At 40.5% G+C, this 21,159-nt stretch overlaps 1 long non-coding RNA gene and 1 pseudogene across 1 annotated transcript; one reads left to right on the top strand and one right to left on the bottom strand.

Annotated features, from left to right (window-relative positions):
• Positions 1 to 293: 293 nt before the first annotated feature.
• On the top strand, positions 294 to 2,584 carry LOC130683246 (sorting nexin-13-like; annotated as a pseudogene).
• A 1,500-nt stretch (positions 2,585 to 4,084) lies between these two features.
• On the bottom strand, positions 4,085 to 19,973 carry LOC130683486 (uncharacterized). Its single transcript, XR_008997253.1, has 3 exons — positions 19,471 to 19,973; positions 15,103 to 15,162; positions 4,085 to 4,446 (listed from the first exon to the last, which is right to left on the bottom strand). It is a non-coding gene; the product is annotated as an uncharacterized LOC130683486 (long non-coding RNA).
• Positions 19,974 to 21,159: the final 1,186 nt, after the last annotated feature.

The following is a 21,159-nucleotide window of genomic DNA, read 5'->3' as shown; positions in this document are numbered from 1 at the left end:
CAGTCTTTTACTTATAATTGCTTTTAATCTTTCTTATTCACTTTTTTAGCTCCGTTATTTAATTCTTTAACCTTTGTGCTTCCATTTTCACTCTATGTCAGCAGAGTGCTCAGTATCCAACATCGTACAATATCACATTCCAACCTTTGGAGCTGGTACTTACTTTTAACTGCAGAACCTGCCGAGGAGGTTGGCTGAGGCCACAGTTGCCTCTGGTTGCCCGCCTACAGTTGCCTCTGGTTGCCCGCCTAGGCTTCGCTGAGTGCAGGCAATGTGGAGACGGTCAAGAGACGATGGCGGCTCCAGCACCTGCCAATTGCAGGGAGATGCAGATGTCGCTCTTTCAAGATGGTGGCGCATCCACTGCGAGCAGCCAGGCCAGGAGGAAGCCAGCGAAGATGAGTAAAGCCGCCGCCCAGGAGAGGGCTGCAGGAGCTGTTCTGGCCTTCGGCGGCGGCTCAGGCAGTTTTGGCTGCTCCTACAGCTGTTGCCATGCGGCGAGGTTGGGAGGAGCTCACTTCCCCAGGAGTAATAATGTTAACAGAGCCCAGTCTATCCATATGGGGGTGAGGAAGTTTTGGCATTGTCCTTTCTCTTATAACCTTTGGACCCTTTGTAATAGTTTATTTGGCATTTTATATCCTCTGCTTTGTGGGTGGGGGTTTTGTGGTTACTCTCCTATTTGGGAAAACAAACTCAGAGAAGTACCTAGTGCAGTGTGAACACTTCTTCCTCCAACATCAACTGGGATTCCTAAGTGCTTAGAAGAAATGAAACAGGAAGCCAGGACTATAAACACTGATAGAAGATGGATGGGTGCCAGTACAATTGTTGAGCCTCTTCAGCAAGTTATCCAGTTTTCCTTGAGGGATTATGTCCAGTACTGGTATTATACACCAAGTGATGATGAATCTTTTCTTCTTGAAATTAGACTCTTCAAAATGCACTCGTTTAATTTGCTACCAGAACTTTAAGGAGTAAAGAAGCAACTGTTTGTACACGCCTCATGTGGCCATCTCCAAGCACCTGTTAACAAGGCTCTGACCCTGCAAGAGGAATCAATAAATCAATAGGTCAAAAGAAACAGACTGGCAGCCTTATTTTACCAGACGCATTGCAGATGATTTTGGCACATTCCTACAAGTATTCAGACAGGCTCAACAGAAAATAAGAGAAGGATGATCAAGTAAAAGGCACAGCAGGAGATCTCGTAGATACCTTCTTTGAAGTTGATGTTGAAATGGAGAAGGGCATTTGCCATGATCTAGTGTGCACCTCTCCCGAAAATGAAGGATTCCTAAGGGATTTGTGTGAGGTCTTAACTATATTTATTGCTACCTCCTGGAGATTTCCAGAACAAGATCATGTGATACTTTGTCAGGGAAATCCTTGCACAAGGAACTCTTCTTCCATTAATAAATCAACTTAGTGATCCTGATTATATTAATCAATATATCATATGGATGATACATGATTCTAATTGCAAGTATGAGGCCTTTATGCACATTACTAAATTGAGTGAGAATACTGGAGAACTAGAAGCAGTTAGATAAGGCAGCAGAAGAATTAAAGTATCTTTGATCTCTAGACACAGCTGGTGAAAATAACACTATCAAAAATGAAATAAATAGCTTATTATTTGTAAAGTAAGTATGTGATTCAAGAATACGGTAGTTGCAGTCAGTGAAGGAAATAAATACTGTGAAACTGGAAGCGAACTTTGGGAAACCTTGCACAGTCCCCCTGGACAACATTCTTATAGACAATGTTGCACTACAATTTTTTATGGATTACATACAGCAGACTGGAGTTCAAGCACATCTCTTCTTCTGGATGACAGTGGAAGGTTACCGAGTTACAGCCCAACAGCAACTACAGGTTTTATTAAGTCATCAGAAAAATGGAAAACATCAAAGTAACCAAACCAAAGGTCTTTTAAGAACAGCTGTTGTTGGAATTTATGATCAGTATCTGTCAGAAAAGGTGAAGAAACTGATATTCAGAAAAATGAATGTACTTTGCCATGGTCATACACTAAATGACAAAGTCAAGATTCAAGATCATACACACTTTAGATTCAGGGACACAGAAAGAGGAAAGTAAAATGATGAAAAAAGATAAACCATGCAAACAGTAACCAAGACAGAACTGGGGAGTGGCTATATTAATATTAGGTATTTGATTTGAAGACAAAAATTGTTATTAGAGAAAAGGGGAGCATTTTATAATAATAAAAGGGTTAGTTGACCAGGATGATAAAACAATTATAAACATAACAAAAACTCCATATACATGCAATAAAAACTGACAGAATGGAAGAGAGAAATAGACAATTCAGTGATAATAGTTGGACTTCAACCTACTCTCAACAGAACAGCTAGAAAATGAACAAGTATATACAGGAACTGAAAAACCATAAACCAGTGAGACCTAACACATCTATACAACACTTCCCCTGACAATAGCAGAATCCACATTATTTTCAGGCACATCTGGAACATTTTCCAGGACAGACCTCATGCTAGATTATATAAAATAATTCTCAATTTAAATAAAAATACTGAAATCATACAAAGTATGTCCTTTTCTTGTAATACAATCAATAGAAATCAACAACAAAGGATTTTGGTAAATCTGTAAATATTTGAAAATTAAACTACAAACTTCTAAATAGTCTCTAGATCAAAAAGAAATCAGAAGGAAATTAGGAAGTATTTTGAACTGAGCGAAAAAGAAAACAATGTATCAAAATTTATGGGATGTAACTAAAGCCAGAGGGAACTATGGAGCTTTAAATGCCTAATTAGAAAAGAAGAAAGATCTCCAACAGTATGTTTTCACCTTAAAAATCTAGGAAAAGAAAAGCAAAATAAAGTCAAGGCACACTGAAGGAAGGAAACAGTAAAGGTAAGAATGGAAATGAGTTAAAGAGAAAACAAAAATAACAGTGAAAGTAAAAGTTGGTTCTTTGAAAAGGAAAATAGAATAGAAAAACTTTTAGCTAGATTGGCCAACAAAGGAAGGCAGAAAATCATGAATGAAAGGACTCATCACCAGCCCCTATGGGAATTAAAAAGACTATAAGCAAATATTTTAAAGAACTTTATGACAAGAAATTAGACAATTTAGATGAAATGGATAGACTGATGGAAAGACACAAATTGCCAAATTGACTCAAGAAGGAATAGAAAATATAACAAATTTAATTAGTAATTAAATATCTCAGACAAGGCCAGACCTAGATGGTTTCACTGGTGAATTCTGTCAAACATTTCAAGAAGAAATAATACCAATATTTCAGACTATTCCCAAAAACAGAGAAAAAAAGAAATATTTCAAGTCATTTTGAGGTCACTATCATTCTGATAAAAGCTAGACAAAGATACTTAGAAAACTACAGGCCAATATTCCTCATGAATGTGGACACAAAATCCTCAGATTCAGAAGTATTCATACTCCATTACTTTTAATGGGTATGCTTTAAAACATTTAATTTATACTTGGCACAAAAATTGTATTTGAAATATAAATATTAATTATATTTGAACACTGCTAAAAAAAAGAAAAAAGAAAAAGAAATAAACAAGTTTCTCCCATTTTAATTCTCCCTTTGACTGATTTTGGTTTCAACAGTATTTTCCCCCAAGATTTCCCCCACACCCACCCCCGAGTTACAGTGTGTTTGTACACAATTCTCTGGGCTTTGACTCTCCTTCTCTGCGAATGGATATAGGAAGGACATCTTTCAAACACAAATGTTATCTCCTGATTTCGGGAAGAAGAGGGGAGGTCTGTTTTTTAAGTGTGTTTAAAATGATTCTGGGAGGTCAGGATATGTCTTTTTATACCTGCTGTTTCTGTGTGTGTGTGTGTGTGTGTGTGTTTTAATTTTGGTATCATTAATCTACAATTACATGAGGAACATTATTTTTACTAGACTGCCCCCTTCACCAAGTCCCCTCCACATACCCCATTAGTCACTGTCCATCAGTGTAGTAAGATGTTGTAAAATCACTACTTGTCTTCTGTGTTGCACAGCCCTCCCCGGGCCCCCCCCATTATACATGCTAATCATAAGGCCCCCTTTCTTCTTCCCCCTACTTATCTTGCCCTTCCCACCCAGCCTCCCCAGTCCCTTTCCCTTTGGTAACTGTTAGTCCTTTCTTGGGTTCTGTGATTCTGCTGCTGTTTTGTTCCTTCAGTTTTTCCTTTGTTCTTATATTCCACATATGAGTGAAATCATTTGGTACTTGTCTTTCTCCACATGGCTTTTTTCACTGAGCATAATGTCCTCCAGCTCCATCCATGTTGTTGCAAATGGTAGGATTTGTTTTCTCTTAATGGCTGAATAATATTCCATTGTGTATATGTACCACCTCTTCTTTATCCATTCATCTACTGATGGACACTTAGGTTGCTTCCATTTCTTGGCTATTGTAAATAGTGCTGCAATAAACATAGGGGTGCATCTGTCATTTTCAAATTGGGCTACTGCGCTCTTAGGGTAAATTCCTAGGAGTGGGATTCCTGGGTCAAATGATATGTCTATTTTGAGCTTTTTGAGGAACCTGCATACTGCTTTCCACAATGGTTGAACTAATTTAATTCCCCTCTCTTCACTTATCAAAGTATATGTGGCATGGGAAGCACCCTTCCTGCTCTAATAGATTATCCCGGAAATCATCATGAAAGATTTCTCCAAGATCTGCCATCTGATTTTGACAACAACTTGAAACTTTCAGATCCCACCTCTGTTGCAGTTGCAGCTGTATTCATCCTGCCAGTACCTGGACTTGTCGGTGGAATGCAAAAAGAGATACCTAAGCTGACCTGTGCGTAGAGTAAGACAACAAATTTGACTGCTTCTATGTTATCTGAACTCAATCAAGAGCTAGAAGTGCAAGTTGCGGTGCCTCAAAATCAGGCTACTATAGACTATCTGCTGTTAAAAGAACATAATGGGATGTGAACAGTTTCCAAGAATGTGTTGTTTTGTCTGATTTTTCTCAAACTTTTCAAAATCAATTAGACAATATTCAATATATTATTAATTAATTAATTTTCACAAATGCCTGGGTTACCTAACTGCTTTTCTTGGTTTCACTGGATATGGCCTGTAATTGTAGGTCTGCTTTTGTTATGTATCTGTATTCCTGTTCTGTTAACATGTGTACGTAATTTAATTCGGAGTTTGTTTAAACCTATACATGCTTACGTTACTCTACAAGAAATTATGTCAAAGAAATAATGAGTCTTCTCATATTTTCTTCCTTTGCTACTTCTACAGCTTTTCTTTTTCCTTCCTTAATACAGCCCTTTACTAGAATTTGTGCCTCATACTTGAAATTACCATGTATCATAATCCTTCTGGCTGGTAAAGATACCTCAAGACAAGTGCTGGGCATACTTGAAATTACCATGTATCATAATCCTTCCGGCTGGTAAAGATACCTCAAGACAAGTGCTGGGCATAGAAGCCATGGGGCATAAATCTGCAAAGTAAAAAGCTAACCTTTTCAAACAATATTGCTTTTCTCTCACTTACCAACTTTACATCTCCCTGTATAGCTCTGGAAGATGGCTGGTTAGCCAGAGATGGGAAAGATTACTCAAGGAAGGAACAACCTAAGACAAGCACAGTCACAGGGGGGCCCTCAGATGAGAAATTGGGGGTCAACAGAGGTGAGGCTTAGAACCTCAGCCCCCAGCTTCGAGAGAAATCTACTGCACCCATGGCTGTTTTGTCACTCTTGTCTAGCTCGGATCAATACCAAGTCTATAGGCACAGACCTGAGCGCCTACACCTGCCTTCCTATTGCACTAAATTCTACTTTCCATCTTTATTTTACATCACAAGATTTAAAAAAATAGATAATCTTTTATGAAAACGTAAACTGTGTTAAAAAGCTTTCTATTGGAAACTGTAATCTTACTATGTCTACCTACTACTTAAACATTTTATTAAAAAAAAATAAGGGGGACCTGAGTAGCCAAGATGGAGGCGTGAGTAGGGCAGTGGAAATCTCCTCCCAAAATCATATATATTTTTGAAAATACAACAAATACAACTATGCCTAAAAGAGAGACCAGAGGATACAGTACAACAGTCAGGCTACATCTACATCTGCGAGAACTCAGTATCTCATGAAGGGGGTAAGATACAAGTCATGACCCGGCGGGACACAAGCAGTGCCCCAACCCCAGCTCACCAGGAGGAGGAAAGGACTCAGAGTGGGGAGGGAGTGGGAGCACAGGACTGCTAAATAACCAGCCCTAGTACTCCACACCGGGAGTGCAGACACACATTGTATGGTGTGCTGGATATTAGGGAAACGGAAAACTAAAATCTGTTATTGGGTACCCACAGCTGGATCCCCTGGGACAAAAGAAAAGCGAGTGCTTTTTGAAAGTCTTAAAGAGACAGGGGCCTCAAAGCTGGACATAAGCGTCCCGGCACACTCAGCCCAGCAGTCTGGGAATTCTGAGGTGCTTCAAGCCTCCCAGCAACCTTGGGAGGCAGCACACCTCTGAAACACCCTCATGGCGATAAATACCCTGCCCTTCATTCCCCCATGGCGCAGGCCTACCACAGTGGCCCAGCAGCCTGAGAGCGGCCACGGCCACAGCAGCGACCCAGTGTCTCCTCCCAATGCGCAGGCCAGACCAAGAGGCCGCGACTGGCACACAGCTGCATGGCGCAGGCAGAGGAAGCCAGGGCAGGGCATGAAAGAGCGCCATTCTTGCAGGAGAACACATGGTGCACCTGCCACTCCCTGCAGGCATCTGGGGTACCCGGAGACTGCTCCTGGTGTGCGGGCCAACAACACAAGCAGCGGAGAGGAGCAGGACAACCATAGAGAAGGAAGGGTCTTTGTTCTTCCAGCTGACACAAGCGCCACCAGCCTGCAACTACCTCTATCGCCATGAAAAGGCAGAAGAATATGGTCCAGTCAAAAATTAAACACAAAACATCTGAGACAGGACCTGGGGAGACAGATATAACCAATCTCCCTGAAAAAGAATTCAAAACAAAGCTCATAACCATGCTGATTGACCTGCACAGAAATATGCAAGAGCTAAAGGATCAAGTTAGGAGGGAGAAATACAGAAATAAAAAAAAATCTCTGGAAGGACTTAAGAGCAGACTGGATGAGATGCAAGAGGACATTAATGGAATACAGAAGCTGATGCAGAGAGAGATAAAAGGATCTCCAGGAATGAAAGAATATTAAGAGAACTGTGTGACTAATCCAAAAGGAACAATATCCACATTATAGGGGTACCAGAAAAAGAAGAGAAAAAGGGATAGAAAATGTCTTTGAAGAAATAATTACTGAAAACTTCCCCAAACAGGGGGAGGAAATAGTTGCTCAGACTATGGAAGCCCGCAAATCTCACAACACAAGGGACCCAAGGAGGACAACACCAACACACACAATAATTACAATGGCAAAGATCAAAGACAAGGACAGAGTATTAAATGCAGAAAGAGAGAGAAAAAAGGTCACCTACAAAGGAAAACCCATCAGGCTATCATCAGACTTCTCAACAGAAACCGTACAGGCCAGAAGAGAATGGCATGATATATTTAATGCAATGAAAGAGAAGGGCCTTGAACCAAGGATACTGTATTCAGCACAATTATTTAAATATGAAGGAGGGATTAAACAATTCCCAGACAAGCAAAACTTGAGGGAATTTGCCTCCCACAAACCACCCCTACAGGGTATTTTAGAGGGACTGCTCTAGGTGGGAGCACTCCTAAGACTAAATAGATATCACCAGAGAAAATAAAATCACAGCAAAGAAAGCAGACCAGCCAAATATTAACTAAAGGCAAAAAATAAAATCAACTATCCACAAACGCAGGTAAAGGAAACACAAAAGAGCACAGAATAAAACAACCAACATATAAAGAATGGAGGAGGAGGAATAATAAGGGAGAGAAATAAAGAATCACCAGACAGTGTTTATAAAAGCTCAATAAGTGAGTTAAGTTAGACAGTAAGGTAGTAAAGAAGCTAACCTTGAAACTTTGGTAACCACGAATCTAAAGCCTGCAATGGCAATAAGTATATATCTTTCAATAATCACCTAAATGTAAATGGACTGAATGCAACAATCAAAAGACACAGAGTAATAGAATGGATAAAAAAGCAAGACCCAACTATATGCTGCTTACAAGAGACTCACCTCAAACCCAAAGACATGCACAGATTAAAAGTCAAGGGAGGGAAAAAGATATTTCATGCAAACAACAGCGAGAAAAAAGCAGGTGTTGCAATACTGCTATCAGACAAAATAGACTTCAAAACAAACAAAGTAACAAGAGATAAAGAAGGACATTACATAATGATAAAGGGCTCAGTCCAACAAGAGAATATAACCATTATAAACATATATGCACCCAATACAGGAGCACCAACATATGTGAAACAAATACTAACAGAAATAAAGGAGGAAATAGAATACAATGCATTCATTTTGGGAGACTTCAACACACCACTCACTCCAAAGGACAGATCCACCAGATAGAAAATAAGTAATGACACAGAGGCACTGAACAACACACTAGAACAGATGGACCTAATAGACATCTATAGAACTCTACATCCAAAAGCAACAGGATACACATTCTTCTCAAGTGCACATGGAACATTCTCCAGAATAGACCACATACTCGGCCATGAAAAGAGCCTCCGTAAATTCCAAAAGATTAAAATCCTAACAACCAACTTTTCAGACCACAAAGGTATAAAACTGGAAATAAATTGTACAAAGAAAGCAAAAAGGCTCACAAACACATGGAGGCTTAACAACATGCTCCTAAATAATCAATGGATCAATGACCAAATTAAAATACAGATCAAGCAATATATGGAAACAAATGACGACAACAACACAAAGCCCCAACTTCTGTGGGACGCAGCAAAAGCAGTCTTAAGAGGAAAGTATATACCAATCCAGGCATATTTAAAGAAGGAAGAACAATCCCAAATGAATAGTCTAATGTTACAATTACCGAAATTGGAAAAAGAAGAACAAATGAGGCCTAAGGTCAGCAGAAGGAGGGACATAATAAAGATCAGAGAAAAAATAAATAAAATTGAGAAGAATAAAACAATAGAAAAAAATCAATGAAAACAAGAGCTGGTTCTTTGAGAAAATAAACAAAATAGATAAGCCTCTAGCCAGACTTATTAAGAGAAAAAGAGAATCAACACACATCAATAGAATCAGAAACGAGAAAGGAAAAATCACGACGGACCCCACAGAAATACAAAGAATTATTAGAGAATACTATGAAAACCTATATGCTAACAAGCTGGAAAACGTAGGAGAAATGGGCAACTTCCTAGAAAAATACAACCTTCCAAGATTGACCCAGAAAGAAACAGAAAATCTAAACAGACCAATTACCAGCAACGAAATTGAAGTGGTAATCAAAAAACTATCCAGGAACAAAACTCCCGGGCCAAATGGATTCACCTTGGAACTTTATCAGACATACAGAGAAGACGTAACAACCATTCTCCTTAAAGTTTTCCAAAAATAGAAGAGGAGGGAATACTCCCAAACTCACTCTATGAAGCTAATATCACCCTAATACCAAAACCAGGCAAAGACCCCACCAAAAAAGAAAACTACAGACCAATATCCCTGATGAACATAGATGCAAAAATACTCAACAAAATATTAGCAAACCGAATTCAAAAATACATCAAAAGGATCATACACCATGACCAAGTGGGATTCATCCCAGGGATGCAAGGATGGTACAACATTAAAAAATCCATCAACATCATCCACCACATCAATAAAAAGAAGGACAAAAACCACATGATCATCTTCATAGATGCTGAAAAAGCATGACAAAATTCAACATCCATTCATGATAAAAGCTCTCAACACAATGGGCATAGAGGGCAAGTACCTCAACATAATAAAGGCCATCTATGATAAACCCACAGCTAACATCATACTGAACAGCGAGGGGCTGAAAGCTTTTCCTCTGAGATAGGGAACAAGACAGGGATGCCCACTCTCCCCACTGTTATTCAACATAGTACTGGAGGTCCTAGCCACGGCAATTAGACAAAACAAAGAAATACAAGGAATTCAGATCGGTAAAGAAGAAGTCAAACTGTCACTATTTGCAGATGACATGATATTGTACATAAAAAACCCTAAAGACTCCACTCCAAAACTACTAGAACTAAAATCGGAATTCAGCAAAGTTGCAGGATAAAAAATTAACACACAGAAATCTGTGGCTTTCCTATACACTAACAATGAACTAATAGAAAGAGAAATCAGGAAAACAATTCCATTCACAATAGCATCAAAAAGAGTAAAATACCTAGGAATAAACCTAACCAAGGAAGTGAAAGACCTATACCCTGAAAACTACAAGACACTCTTAAGAGAAATTAAAGAGGACACTAACAAATGGAAACTCACCCCATGCTCCTGGCTAGGAAGAATTAGTATCGTCAAAATGACCATCCTGCCCAAAGCAATATACAGATTCGATGCAATCCCTATCAAACTACCAACAGCATTCTTCAATGAACTGGAACAAATAGTTCAAAAATTCATACGGAACCACCAAAGACCCCGAATAGCCAAAGCAATCCTGAGAAGGAAGAATAAAGTTGGGGGGATCTTGCCCCCCAACTTCAAGCTCTACTACAAAGCCACAGTAATCAAGACAATTCACAAGAACAGAGCCACAGACCAATGGAACAGAATAGACTCCAAACATCAACGCAAACATAATTGCCAATTAATATATGATAAAGGAGCCATGGACATACAATGGGGAAATGACAGTCTCTTCAACAGATGGTGCTGGCAAAACTGGACAGTTACATGTAAGAGAATGAAACTGGATCACTGTCTAACCCAACACACAAAAGTAAACTCGAAATGGATCAAAGACCTGAATGTAAGTCATGAAACCATAAAACTCTTAGAAAAAAACATAGGCAAAAATCTCATGGACATAAACATGAGTGACTTCTTCATGAACATATCTCCCCGGGCAAGGGAAACAAAGGCAAAAATGAACAAGTGGGACTATACCAAGCTGAAAACCTGAACAGCAAAGGACACCATCAGTAGAACAAAAAGTTATCCTACAGTATGGGAGAATATATTCATAAATGACAGATCCGATAAAGGGTTGACATCCAAAATATATAAAGAGCTCACACACCTCAACAAACAAAAAGCAAATAATCCAATTAAAAATGGGCAGAGGAGCTGAATAGACAGTTCTCTAAAGAAGAAATTCAGATGGCCAACAGACACATGAAAAGATGCTCCACATCGCTTGTCATCAGAGAAATGCAAATTAAAAGCACAATGAGGTATCACCTCACACCAGTAAGGATCACCATCATCGAAAAGACAAACAACAACAAATGTTGGTGAGGTTGTGGAGAAAGGGGAACCCTCCTACACTGCTGGTGGGAATGTAAATTAGTTCAACCATTGTGGAAAGCAGTATGGAGGTTCCTCAAAATGCTCAAAATAGAAATACCATTTGACCCAGGAATTCCACTTCTAGGAATTTACCCTAAGAATGCAGCACTCCAGTTTGAAAAAGACAGATGCACCCCTATGTTTATCACAGAACTATTTACAATAGTCAAGATATGGAAGCAACCTAAGAGTCCATCAGTAGATGAATGGATAAAGAAGATGTGGTATATATACACAATGGAATATTACTCAGCTGTAAGAAAAAAACAGATCCTACCATTTGCAACAACATGGATGGAGCTAGAGGGTATTATGCTCAGTGAAATAAGCCAGGCAGAGAAAGACAGGTACCAAATGATTTCACTCATATGTGGAGTATCAGAAAAAAGGAAAACTGAAGGAACAAAAACAGCAGCTGAATCACAGAACCCACGAATGGACTAACAGTTACCAAAGGGAAAGGGACTGGGGAGGCTGGGTGGGAAGGGAGGGACAAGGGCGGGGAAAAAGAAAGGGGGCATTACGATTAGCATGTATAGTGTGGGGTGGGCATAGGGAGGGCTGTGCAACACAGAGAAGACAAGTAGTTATTTTACAGCATCTTACTACGCTGATGGACAGTGACTGTGAAGGGGCATGTGGGGGGGGACTTGGTGAAGGGTGGACCCTAGTAAACATAATGTTCTTCATGCAATTGTAGATTAATGATAACAAAATAAACAAACAAAAAAACAAACAAACCCTAGACAATGCACCACCACGGACTCTCTTGTCCCCTCCTGGCATGAGCTGGGTGTTCTGTCCTTTCACTTTATATCTAAATAAGAGCCTGTACCTTGCTCTCCTACCTTGACTGTTTGTGAAGCTCATTCTTCTGCTTCGTGAACAAGAACCCCGGCATCACTGTGACAAACATAGGGGTGCATCTGTCTTTTTGAAACTGGGATCCTGCATTCTTAGGGTAAATTCCTAGGAGTCAAATGGTATTTCTATTTTTAGTTTTTTGAGGAACCTCCATACTGCTTTCCACAATGGCTGAACTAGTTTACATTTCCAACAACAGTGTAGGAGGGTTCCCCTTTCTCCACATTCTGGAAAGCATTTGTCGTTCCTAGTCTTTTCTATGTTGGCCATCCTAACTGGTGTGAGATGGTATCTCATTGTGGTTTTAATTTGCATTCCCTGATAATTAGGGATGTGGAGCATCTTTCCATGTGCCTGTTAAGTCATTTCAATCTTAAAGGGAAGTTGCAAGATTCCCCAATTGTTAACACTGGCGCCACATTCGCTTTACCATACTTTAGATTTGCATATTTACTCCCTGAATCCTTTAACAGTATGCTGCAGCCATCCTGTCTCTTTCGCTCTAAATACATCAGTGAATAATTCCCAAGAACAATTATCTTGCATAACCAAAATATAATGATCAAAATCAGGAAGTTTAAAATTGATACATCACCATCATCTATCTTTACTTTATTCAAAGGTCTTGATAATGTCCTTTATAGCAATTTTACCCCTACCCTGCTGTGCCCAGGATCATACAATACATTTACTGTCATATCTCTTTAGTCTTCTTTAATGGGCAACAGTTCCTCAGCCTTTGTGTTTCATGACAGTATTTTTTTTTTAAGTACAGGCCAGTCATTTTATAGAACGCCCTCAGTTTGGGTTTGTCACAGGTATTCCCTCATGATTACACTGAGGTTAAGCATCTTGGCAGCATAATTCTTAAGTGATGGTGTGTTCTCAGTGCACGACATCAAGAGACAAATGATGTTAATTTATCTACTGGTGATGATACCATGCAATACTTGCTTAAGGTGGTAAATGCCGAGTTTGATGCTGTAAAGTTACTATTTTTTCCTTTGTAATTAGTAAATAATCTGTGAAAAGGTAACTTGGAGACTATTTAAATGTCCTATTCCTCAAAAACTTTCACCTGCTAGTTGGTTTAGCATTCATCAGGAACTCCTGCCTGAATTAGTTATGATGATGATTTATGTGTATACGTACGTATTATTCAATGAGTTATAATCCACCGTGACCACTTTTTTAAATGATCAAACCATCTCAAATTTAGCCACTGGGAGCCCCTTCAAAGAGCATTGCTCCTTGACATGTCCCATCGTTTTTTCGGCACTTCCCTCCTTCTGGTACAAGATGTTATGTTCACCTAGTACTTTGCCTTGACCCTGCCCTGGAATCAGTCCTTTCTCCAAAGAATCCTGACTCCTTTCAGTGGGAAATGATATTTACAAAACAAGATCTAGTCATCAGGTGTCCTTCGCATCTACTCTAACTTAAAAGAAGTTAGAGTATTTAATAGTAACTCTATATATTTTACAGTGCTGAGAAAATCTGACTCACATAGAAGGCACTCAACAAACATTTACTGAATAAATGAACGGAATTAATAAATCAATGTAGAAAGACTCTGCAAAGTGTTCAAGGCCAAAGACCAAACTTCGTTATATCTTGCAACAGTCAGGAGGCTGAGGCCAGTACACATTACATGGGAAACAACAAAGATAAATTCTGGGGCAGAAAAGCAGTCATATTTTGGCCCCCAAGGGGAGAGGAGGAAAGATATATCTGAGAAGACAAGCTGTTGGGAGAATAAGAGGAATCCTAGCTGGTATCAGGCCCAGAATACTTCAGTAACTATAAGGAGGACTGAATACAAAAACACAGAATTCTGATCCTGAGGAGTAAGTAAGCTCAGCTGAGGCGCACAACAGCCTGAGAAGGGCTAAACCGGCCTGCTTTTGATGGGAGGGCCATGTATATAGCACTAGAAATGAACTTTGTTATTTAGGAACAATTTTACAAAAGATGAGGAATTTGGACTTTTCCTAAGAACCCTTAGTTTCTTAGGAAAGTCATATGTAAAAACAAATGTGTTATTTCTGACTACAAAGATGAATGAACTAATACATTTAAATTTATTAATCCATAGCCTGACTTAAAAATCATGGAATTGACTCCAACGCTTCCCTACTTTAACTACAAAGAATATATTAAACAAAGCCCAAAAATGAGGTACATCTACATGGAAAGATGTAAAAATATCACGTTTCTATGTAGGTTTGCATGACCCCTTTTTCGTTAAAGATAGAAAAATGTTTAAATCATAAGTATTAATATATGCATTTATATACACAGAAAAAGATTTGAGTATACATAACTAGTTCCTCTCAGGTACAAGGAGGGGAAAAAGAACTTCCATTTTTATTTTTTATATATTTATACTGCTTCAATCATATTTGTTATAAAATGTTTATGTCCAAGTAAAAAATAAAAAGAGACATGCTTCTTACTCTTCTCAGATTTACCAATTTTCAATGGATCCATGTTGGAGCCCTTCCTTTCACTAAAACAGGACCTTTGCTTTGAGTCAAAATGATGTACAGCACAGTCTTATCTTTAGAAACCTATACTTCAGGAATTTGCTCAAATACACTTTTCTGTAGAAGCAGAAGGTCCTCAATGAGACTGTGGATGTCTACTTATTTGAAGACGTTAAGAACTTTCCACTCGTGGCAATCTTATACCACAACTTTTGAAGAATCTCAAGAGAACTCAAAAGTTCTTTGATCAGGTTCGTATACTTACCTTTCTTATTTGTTGTGAAGCACTTGGAATCTGTCATGGTTTTGGATCTTTAATGTGCACCTACAGCAAGAAAAAAGAATTCCTTTATCCAAGTTATTTATGTCCAGCAAGGCATTTGATTAATTTTACGGACATTTGTAAGAACTTAGGTATTCAAAACTGAGTATCTTCTTATCACCATTACTGGTGAGTCAAGGAATGCAAAGATAAAAAGAATTTAACTCATTACCATTACTGGTGATTCAACGGATGCAAAGATAAAAAGAATTTAACTCTTGCCTTGAGGAGCTAATTGGGGCAAAGGCCAAATAGAATGGAGTGATAATCTGAACCTATTATGGCTTTGTGATTTTATCCACAGTTTTCTCCCCAAAGCCTAAAGATCTAAAAACTAGACCTTTTTGTAAATACACCTTCAGTTAGTGACTCAAATATTTAAGATAGGGAAAAGTTGTTTTGAAAGATCTCCCCATTGCTTTACATTCAGGAAAATATGACTTACTTTCTGCCTCAAAACGGAGTCATTCCAAAACATGTATTCTGAAGCAGTATAAGGTCAAAAGAGGAAACAGTTCTGCTACCCTACTCATCATTACAGGCAACTTTCAATGAAAGGAAACTCTTTCAGAAATAAAGCCTAAATTAATAAAACAGTATTCTTTCCCAAAAAGCATTTAGAGAGGTAAACATGCTTTACACATGAATTCTTTTTTTTAACTATTGTTTTCTTATTTGCAACAACCTACACTTAGCCTAACACTATTCTCAAAGAATAAATAATTTCAGTTTACACTTAAAAACAGGGCAAAAAAAAAATGAGACTATTTTTCTGTCATATTTATGACAAAAGAGAATCACAACTGGGACTAAAACTTAAAAGAACATGAGTCCCAGCCTCAAGTTTAATTCCTCAGTTCCAGTTCCCAGGAGAATTAATCCAGGCGACACATGGCTCTACCATTAAAACAAAAACAGTAGCAATTGGTCACATTTCTTCCTAAACAATGACACAATGTTTTCTCATTTGAAAAGCTCCAAGACTTTGTCCAATGTACTTGACTTCTCTAAATACATTAAAATTTTAATAACATTTCTTTTGCACTCAAAAATGAGTATCGTGATCCTTACCACAATCACTAACAATACTCACTACCAAATTTAGGACAGATACCCTGGCACCTGCTCGGTACAGGCTTGCCTTATGCAATACTTTATCATAATGTCTTTCTAGCAAAACTTCTAAGAATGGTATCATCATTTAATCCATTCACAATGTAAACTAAATGTAAAGTGAGCAAACTGAAGAAAGGTGCCCTTCACATAAGAGACCTCGAATAAATCTGGTTACCATGAAAGAATTTATATATACTAAGAAAAATCAGTATCCAGAAATGATTACTGAGCCCACCTGGACTCTAGGCTGTTACGGTCTGTCCAGGATGTTACTATGCTATTCTAAGGCCCATGGGATTATCAACACTAAGAAGCTGCTTAAGACTTAAAAACAAAACTCTGGAATTTTTCACCCAGTTTCTTTGGAAGGCACAAAAAACTCTTCTGTATTCTAAAGCTCTCATATGCACACATTAAATTCTTAACAGTTTTCACCACAATCTGTTAAACACTAAATTAACCTAGTCTTAAATCCTACCTTTATTAGTGACCCACACATTTCACTACCTCCCCTAACAAATTTCACTGTCAAGGAATGTATTCTGTCCTATTCACACTGTGAGCACAGTGTTCTTAACCAGAGAATAATGTGCCACCCAAAAAATTTCAGCAAGAGTAGGCTATGAAGCAATCTTAGATCCTACATTAAGAATCCCAGCTCTTAAAGGGAGAAACATACTCTGAGCTCACACTGTTGTAACACAGTAATAGTATAGAGCTTACCCATAATGACTTTATCAAGTTAGTTCCTACCTTAAGCCCAAAAGAAACTCCAAGAAAATTAAAGTCTAAACAAAAACAAATGAGAAGAGGTGGCAGTTGCAAATGCCATTCAACTGTTCACTTCAAAACAGTTGATTTTATGTTACATGAATTTCATATAAAAATTATATATCTATATATTTTTGAAAAACTTTCATTGGAATATAGTTGAGAGAAGGCCTCCTCCCTATACAGATTACGTATCTACATTTAACATAACCTACTTTCTACCAAATACAGCTTGTGAAAGTCTCTTCTCTCCTATAATCCCTCCTTCCAGTTCCCCTAAAGAAAATAAGGCCAGAAAAAAATTAATAAGGTCTTAATTTAAAATAGGTCTCTGGGAAATTACAACTACATTAGAGTTGGTGAGGCCACTAAATCCCTTTTTACACACAGATGGAATTTACAGCCTGGTGCTCGTAGTGAAAAACTGGCCAGAGTAAAGTATAAAGCGGAAAGGTCATTCCAGCAAACTTCTATTACAAGGGTGAGAGACGGTAATCAGCTATTTCGATAATGCTGCAAAAACAAAAGTATCTTCAGTTACCGTTTAGCTTATAAGAAATTATAACTGATTTCCATTTAAACATGACAGACTCCAAAGCAATTTAATATTACACAGTAAGGAAAAAAGAGCAAAGCTTAAGTTTTACATCCAATTCTCAACTGAAATACCACTAAACTTTGGAAAACTTAAGCCTGAAGGTTAGCAAAGAAGGAAGGAAAAGGAACATACCCTACTTAATTCATTACATGTTCAGCTTGGTTCAAACCAGTGCCTAAAATAGTATACATTAAAATGTGGATGTTCAAAAAAAAAAAAAAGGAAGAACTGGACTTTCTTCAGTCTCTTAATTCACAGAATGTTAGGTTTCTATTAATTTTCACCATCCAACTTTCAGTGAGGCAGTTGGAACACACTATCCTCTCTGCTTCCTTGGGAGTTTAAACTGTTCAAATACCTGCGAATAGTTCTCACTTTACTGCCACGCTTTGTCATCACTTGAATGTGTTACACGTTTTGCTGTACAGCTGCATCTCCTTCATCCGCTGCTCTCTATTATTACTTTATAAATGTACCCTGAGGTAAGCAATTGAGGTATACCAGGAAAGTAACTAATGATTTAAATTTTTTCTCATTCAGACCACCTTTTTTGTCATTCTGCCTTTTCTAAACTTACTACCTGCGTTTTCTTTTAAACCACAGTGATTATCAGGACAGTGTTTGGCATTTTAAAAACACTGCTTTAAGCAGACAGACTCCACGAAGTGACTAGCTGTTACCAAAGGGGAGGGGTGGGGAGGGAGGGAGAGGGGGATTGAGGGGTATTATGATTAGTGCACCTGGTGTGTGTGGGGTCACGGGGAAGACAGTTTAGCACAGAGAATACAAGTAGGGACTCTGTGGCATCTTACTACACTGATGGACAGTGACTGCAATGGCGTAAGGGGGTGGGGGGACTCGATAATAAGGGTGAATGTAGTAACCACATTGTTTTTTCTTGTGAAACCTTCTTAAGAGTGTATATCAATGTTACCTTAATAAAAACAAACAAACAAACAAACACTGCTTTATAAAATCCAAGTTTAATGAGGCATCAACACTATTTACGCTGGATAATGAAGCAGCCAAGTGAGTTCACTAAAAGCCTGCCCCTCACATAGAAGACAGCTCTGAAAACAGCATGAATAAATTCTTTGGATTCAAAGAATACGAAAGTAACAGGAAGTTCCAGTTTCTTTACCTCTGGCTTAATCTACAGCCTTTCTCAAACTACATCATTCCTGATAAACCCAGAAAAAAAAAATCCAGGTCTAAAATGTAACACCCCTCACTTCCCACTCTCTCACATCAGGTCAGTTTTGGAGGTTTCTCTTCCCTTCCCCCAAGTGTCAGGAATTCATCTTCTTTCCCTGGGTGTTCAAGATTCTACAGATATGTTCCTCCATTACCAGATGGGAAAGAGGAGTCCGTTAACCTTTAACTACGGGAGACGGGCGCAGATTGCCCACCAAGCGACCAACCTCTGGGGAACCCCTTTTCCCTCATGCTGGCTGGGCACGTTCCCAGTCCCTCAGTGAACGACGCCAAGACGTTAACAAGGAAGGTTCTCCCCTTGGCCTCTCGCTTCTACCGGCCACACCCCTAGCCTCTGGCCCTGCTAACCCACCGCGACTCTTCGAACACATCTCCCCCCCGGTGCCCCTCAACTCCCAGCGACCACATCCGGGGAGCCCCTCGTCCCACCACAGCGGCGGAGTCCCTTTTTCTAAACCCCCTCCTCCCATCGGTCACACCCGCCGGCTCACTCCAGCCTCAACGGTCACGCTCCCAGGATCTCCTCTGCCGCGCGTGCCTGCGCCCAACCTGGGGTTCCCCTTTTCCCCCAGTGAGGGACATACCCCAAAGTTAAGCTGTCTTGGACTCACCGAGGGCAAACGCGGGGCGGCAGCTGCCTGAGAGCGCAGCCCGAGAGGTGCTCTAATGGTTTCCGCGCGTCACGATTCCTCCAGGTCTAAGCCAGTGCACAAAACCCACTTGCCAGGGACAAAGATGGTGGACAGTTACGTCTGACGTCAGAGGACCTCGCCTCGCGCGTAACGTCATCCCCGCAGGGGCAGTGCGGGCCGCAGGCTAGCGTGGGAGTGGGCCAGGGCCCCGGGCTTTGGACTGGGAAGGGTAAGGGGTCTGAAGCAGGGCTTTCAAGGCAACCAGGGGCTTGGCGTCACGATGAGGGCTGGTGGCCAACCGCCTGTTCGGGTCTCGGCCCCGCCGCTCTTCCGCTGCCCTCCTCGCCGCCAACCCTAACTCACCAGAGGGAGCGGGGAGGGGTCGAGGGCTACCCGGCGACGGCAGGCTTCAGACCTACGACCCGACGCAGTGGCCTCCCGGCCACTGACAACCGGAAGCTCCGCTCGCGTTGCCTGACGCCAATGACGTCAGTTCGGCTCTCTGGTCCGCCCCCGCCCCATGGAGCCAATCGCAGGGCCAGCGGAGCCGCGGGGCTGGGCCTGTGCTCTTGGAAACCGGACGATTCCCAGTTTAGGAGCCCGCCTGTGGTTCGCGAGCTTCGCGATCCACCAAGCGCAGAGGCGTCCTTACTGCCCGCCTCCAGCAGGGTTTGCGTCATTTAGAGGCTGTTCTGGGTTGCTGACCTTGCCTGGCCTCAACAGTATCTGTGTAACACTGGCGCAGTCGCTTGGCCTCCTTTTCTGAAGTTGGCCCACTTGCAAAGTGGGACCAATAATGCCTACTCTATTTTGGCCTCCCTGAGAGCACCAGAGCAGTCAGGTCGGCAGAGCCTGCGGATTTCAAGAAGAAAAAAAAACATGTTTTAACCATACCTTATACCCAGGGAGCTCCTTGAGAGTCCCTGGGCACGCTTCTGTAACCTGCCCATCAGCCCTGCCGGGCACGAAGCTCAAGCGGTCTGCTGATTCTCACTAGCCATGTTGTTTACTTGCCTTTCGCGATAGAAATGACTTTTTTCTTTCAAATGGACTCAGAAAAGGTCAAAAGTAGCAGGGAGCGTCTTGTCTTGATACAGACACTTCACACATGCAGGCTTCGTTCAAATGGGAGCCTAGGGCCTGAGTGTGGAGGTGAGGAGTTACCACTAGGAGCGAGTCCAGGAGGACTTTGGGGATGGCTACAGGGCTGGCTGGGAAACAGGCCAGTTCTTGGAAGCAAGCTCCACTGGTCTCTGCCAGGGGTCCTGTGCTCACTGGGCCTCTCTGGGAAGGAAGATGTCCTCCTATCTCTGGGAAAGGTCAGGGTCCTTTCTGGTCATAACCGGTGCAGCCAAGCATCAGTGACTTGACACAAGCATCCCCTCCCCAAAAATGGAGCACACAACATCCCTGTTAATACAAAACGTTTTTGCCCAGCTGTCTGCAAAAGCTGTGGGGACCCCCCAGAGTTAATCTCCTGTTTCCCTTTTTAGGAGGCTCTCTCTCAGGTCTTCTTACTTCCCAGGCCTGTCCACATCCCTGCAACGTGTGTGGGCTTGTTCTGGGAGGGGGTAGGGGTAAAACTGCAATACTTCCAAAATATCTTTCCTGGCTTAGTGCATCTCCATATCAACAGGTGTTTCTAAGGGGTGGAGAGAAGTAGTCTTC

Source organism: Manis pentadactyla, chromosome 4, assembly GCF_030020395.1.
Source record: "Manis pentadactyla isolate mManPen7 chromosome 4, mManPen7.hap1, whole genome shotgun sequence".
NCBI lineage: Eukaryota > Metazoa > Chordata > Mammalia > Pholidota > Manidae > Manis > Manis pentadactyla.
Note: the sequence above shows the minus strand (reverse complement) of the source record. Positions and strands in the feature narration are given on the sequence as shown.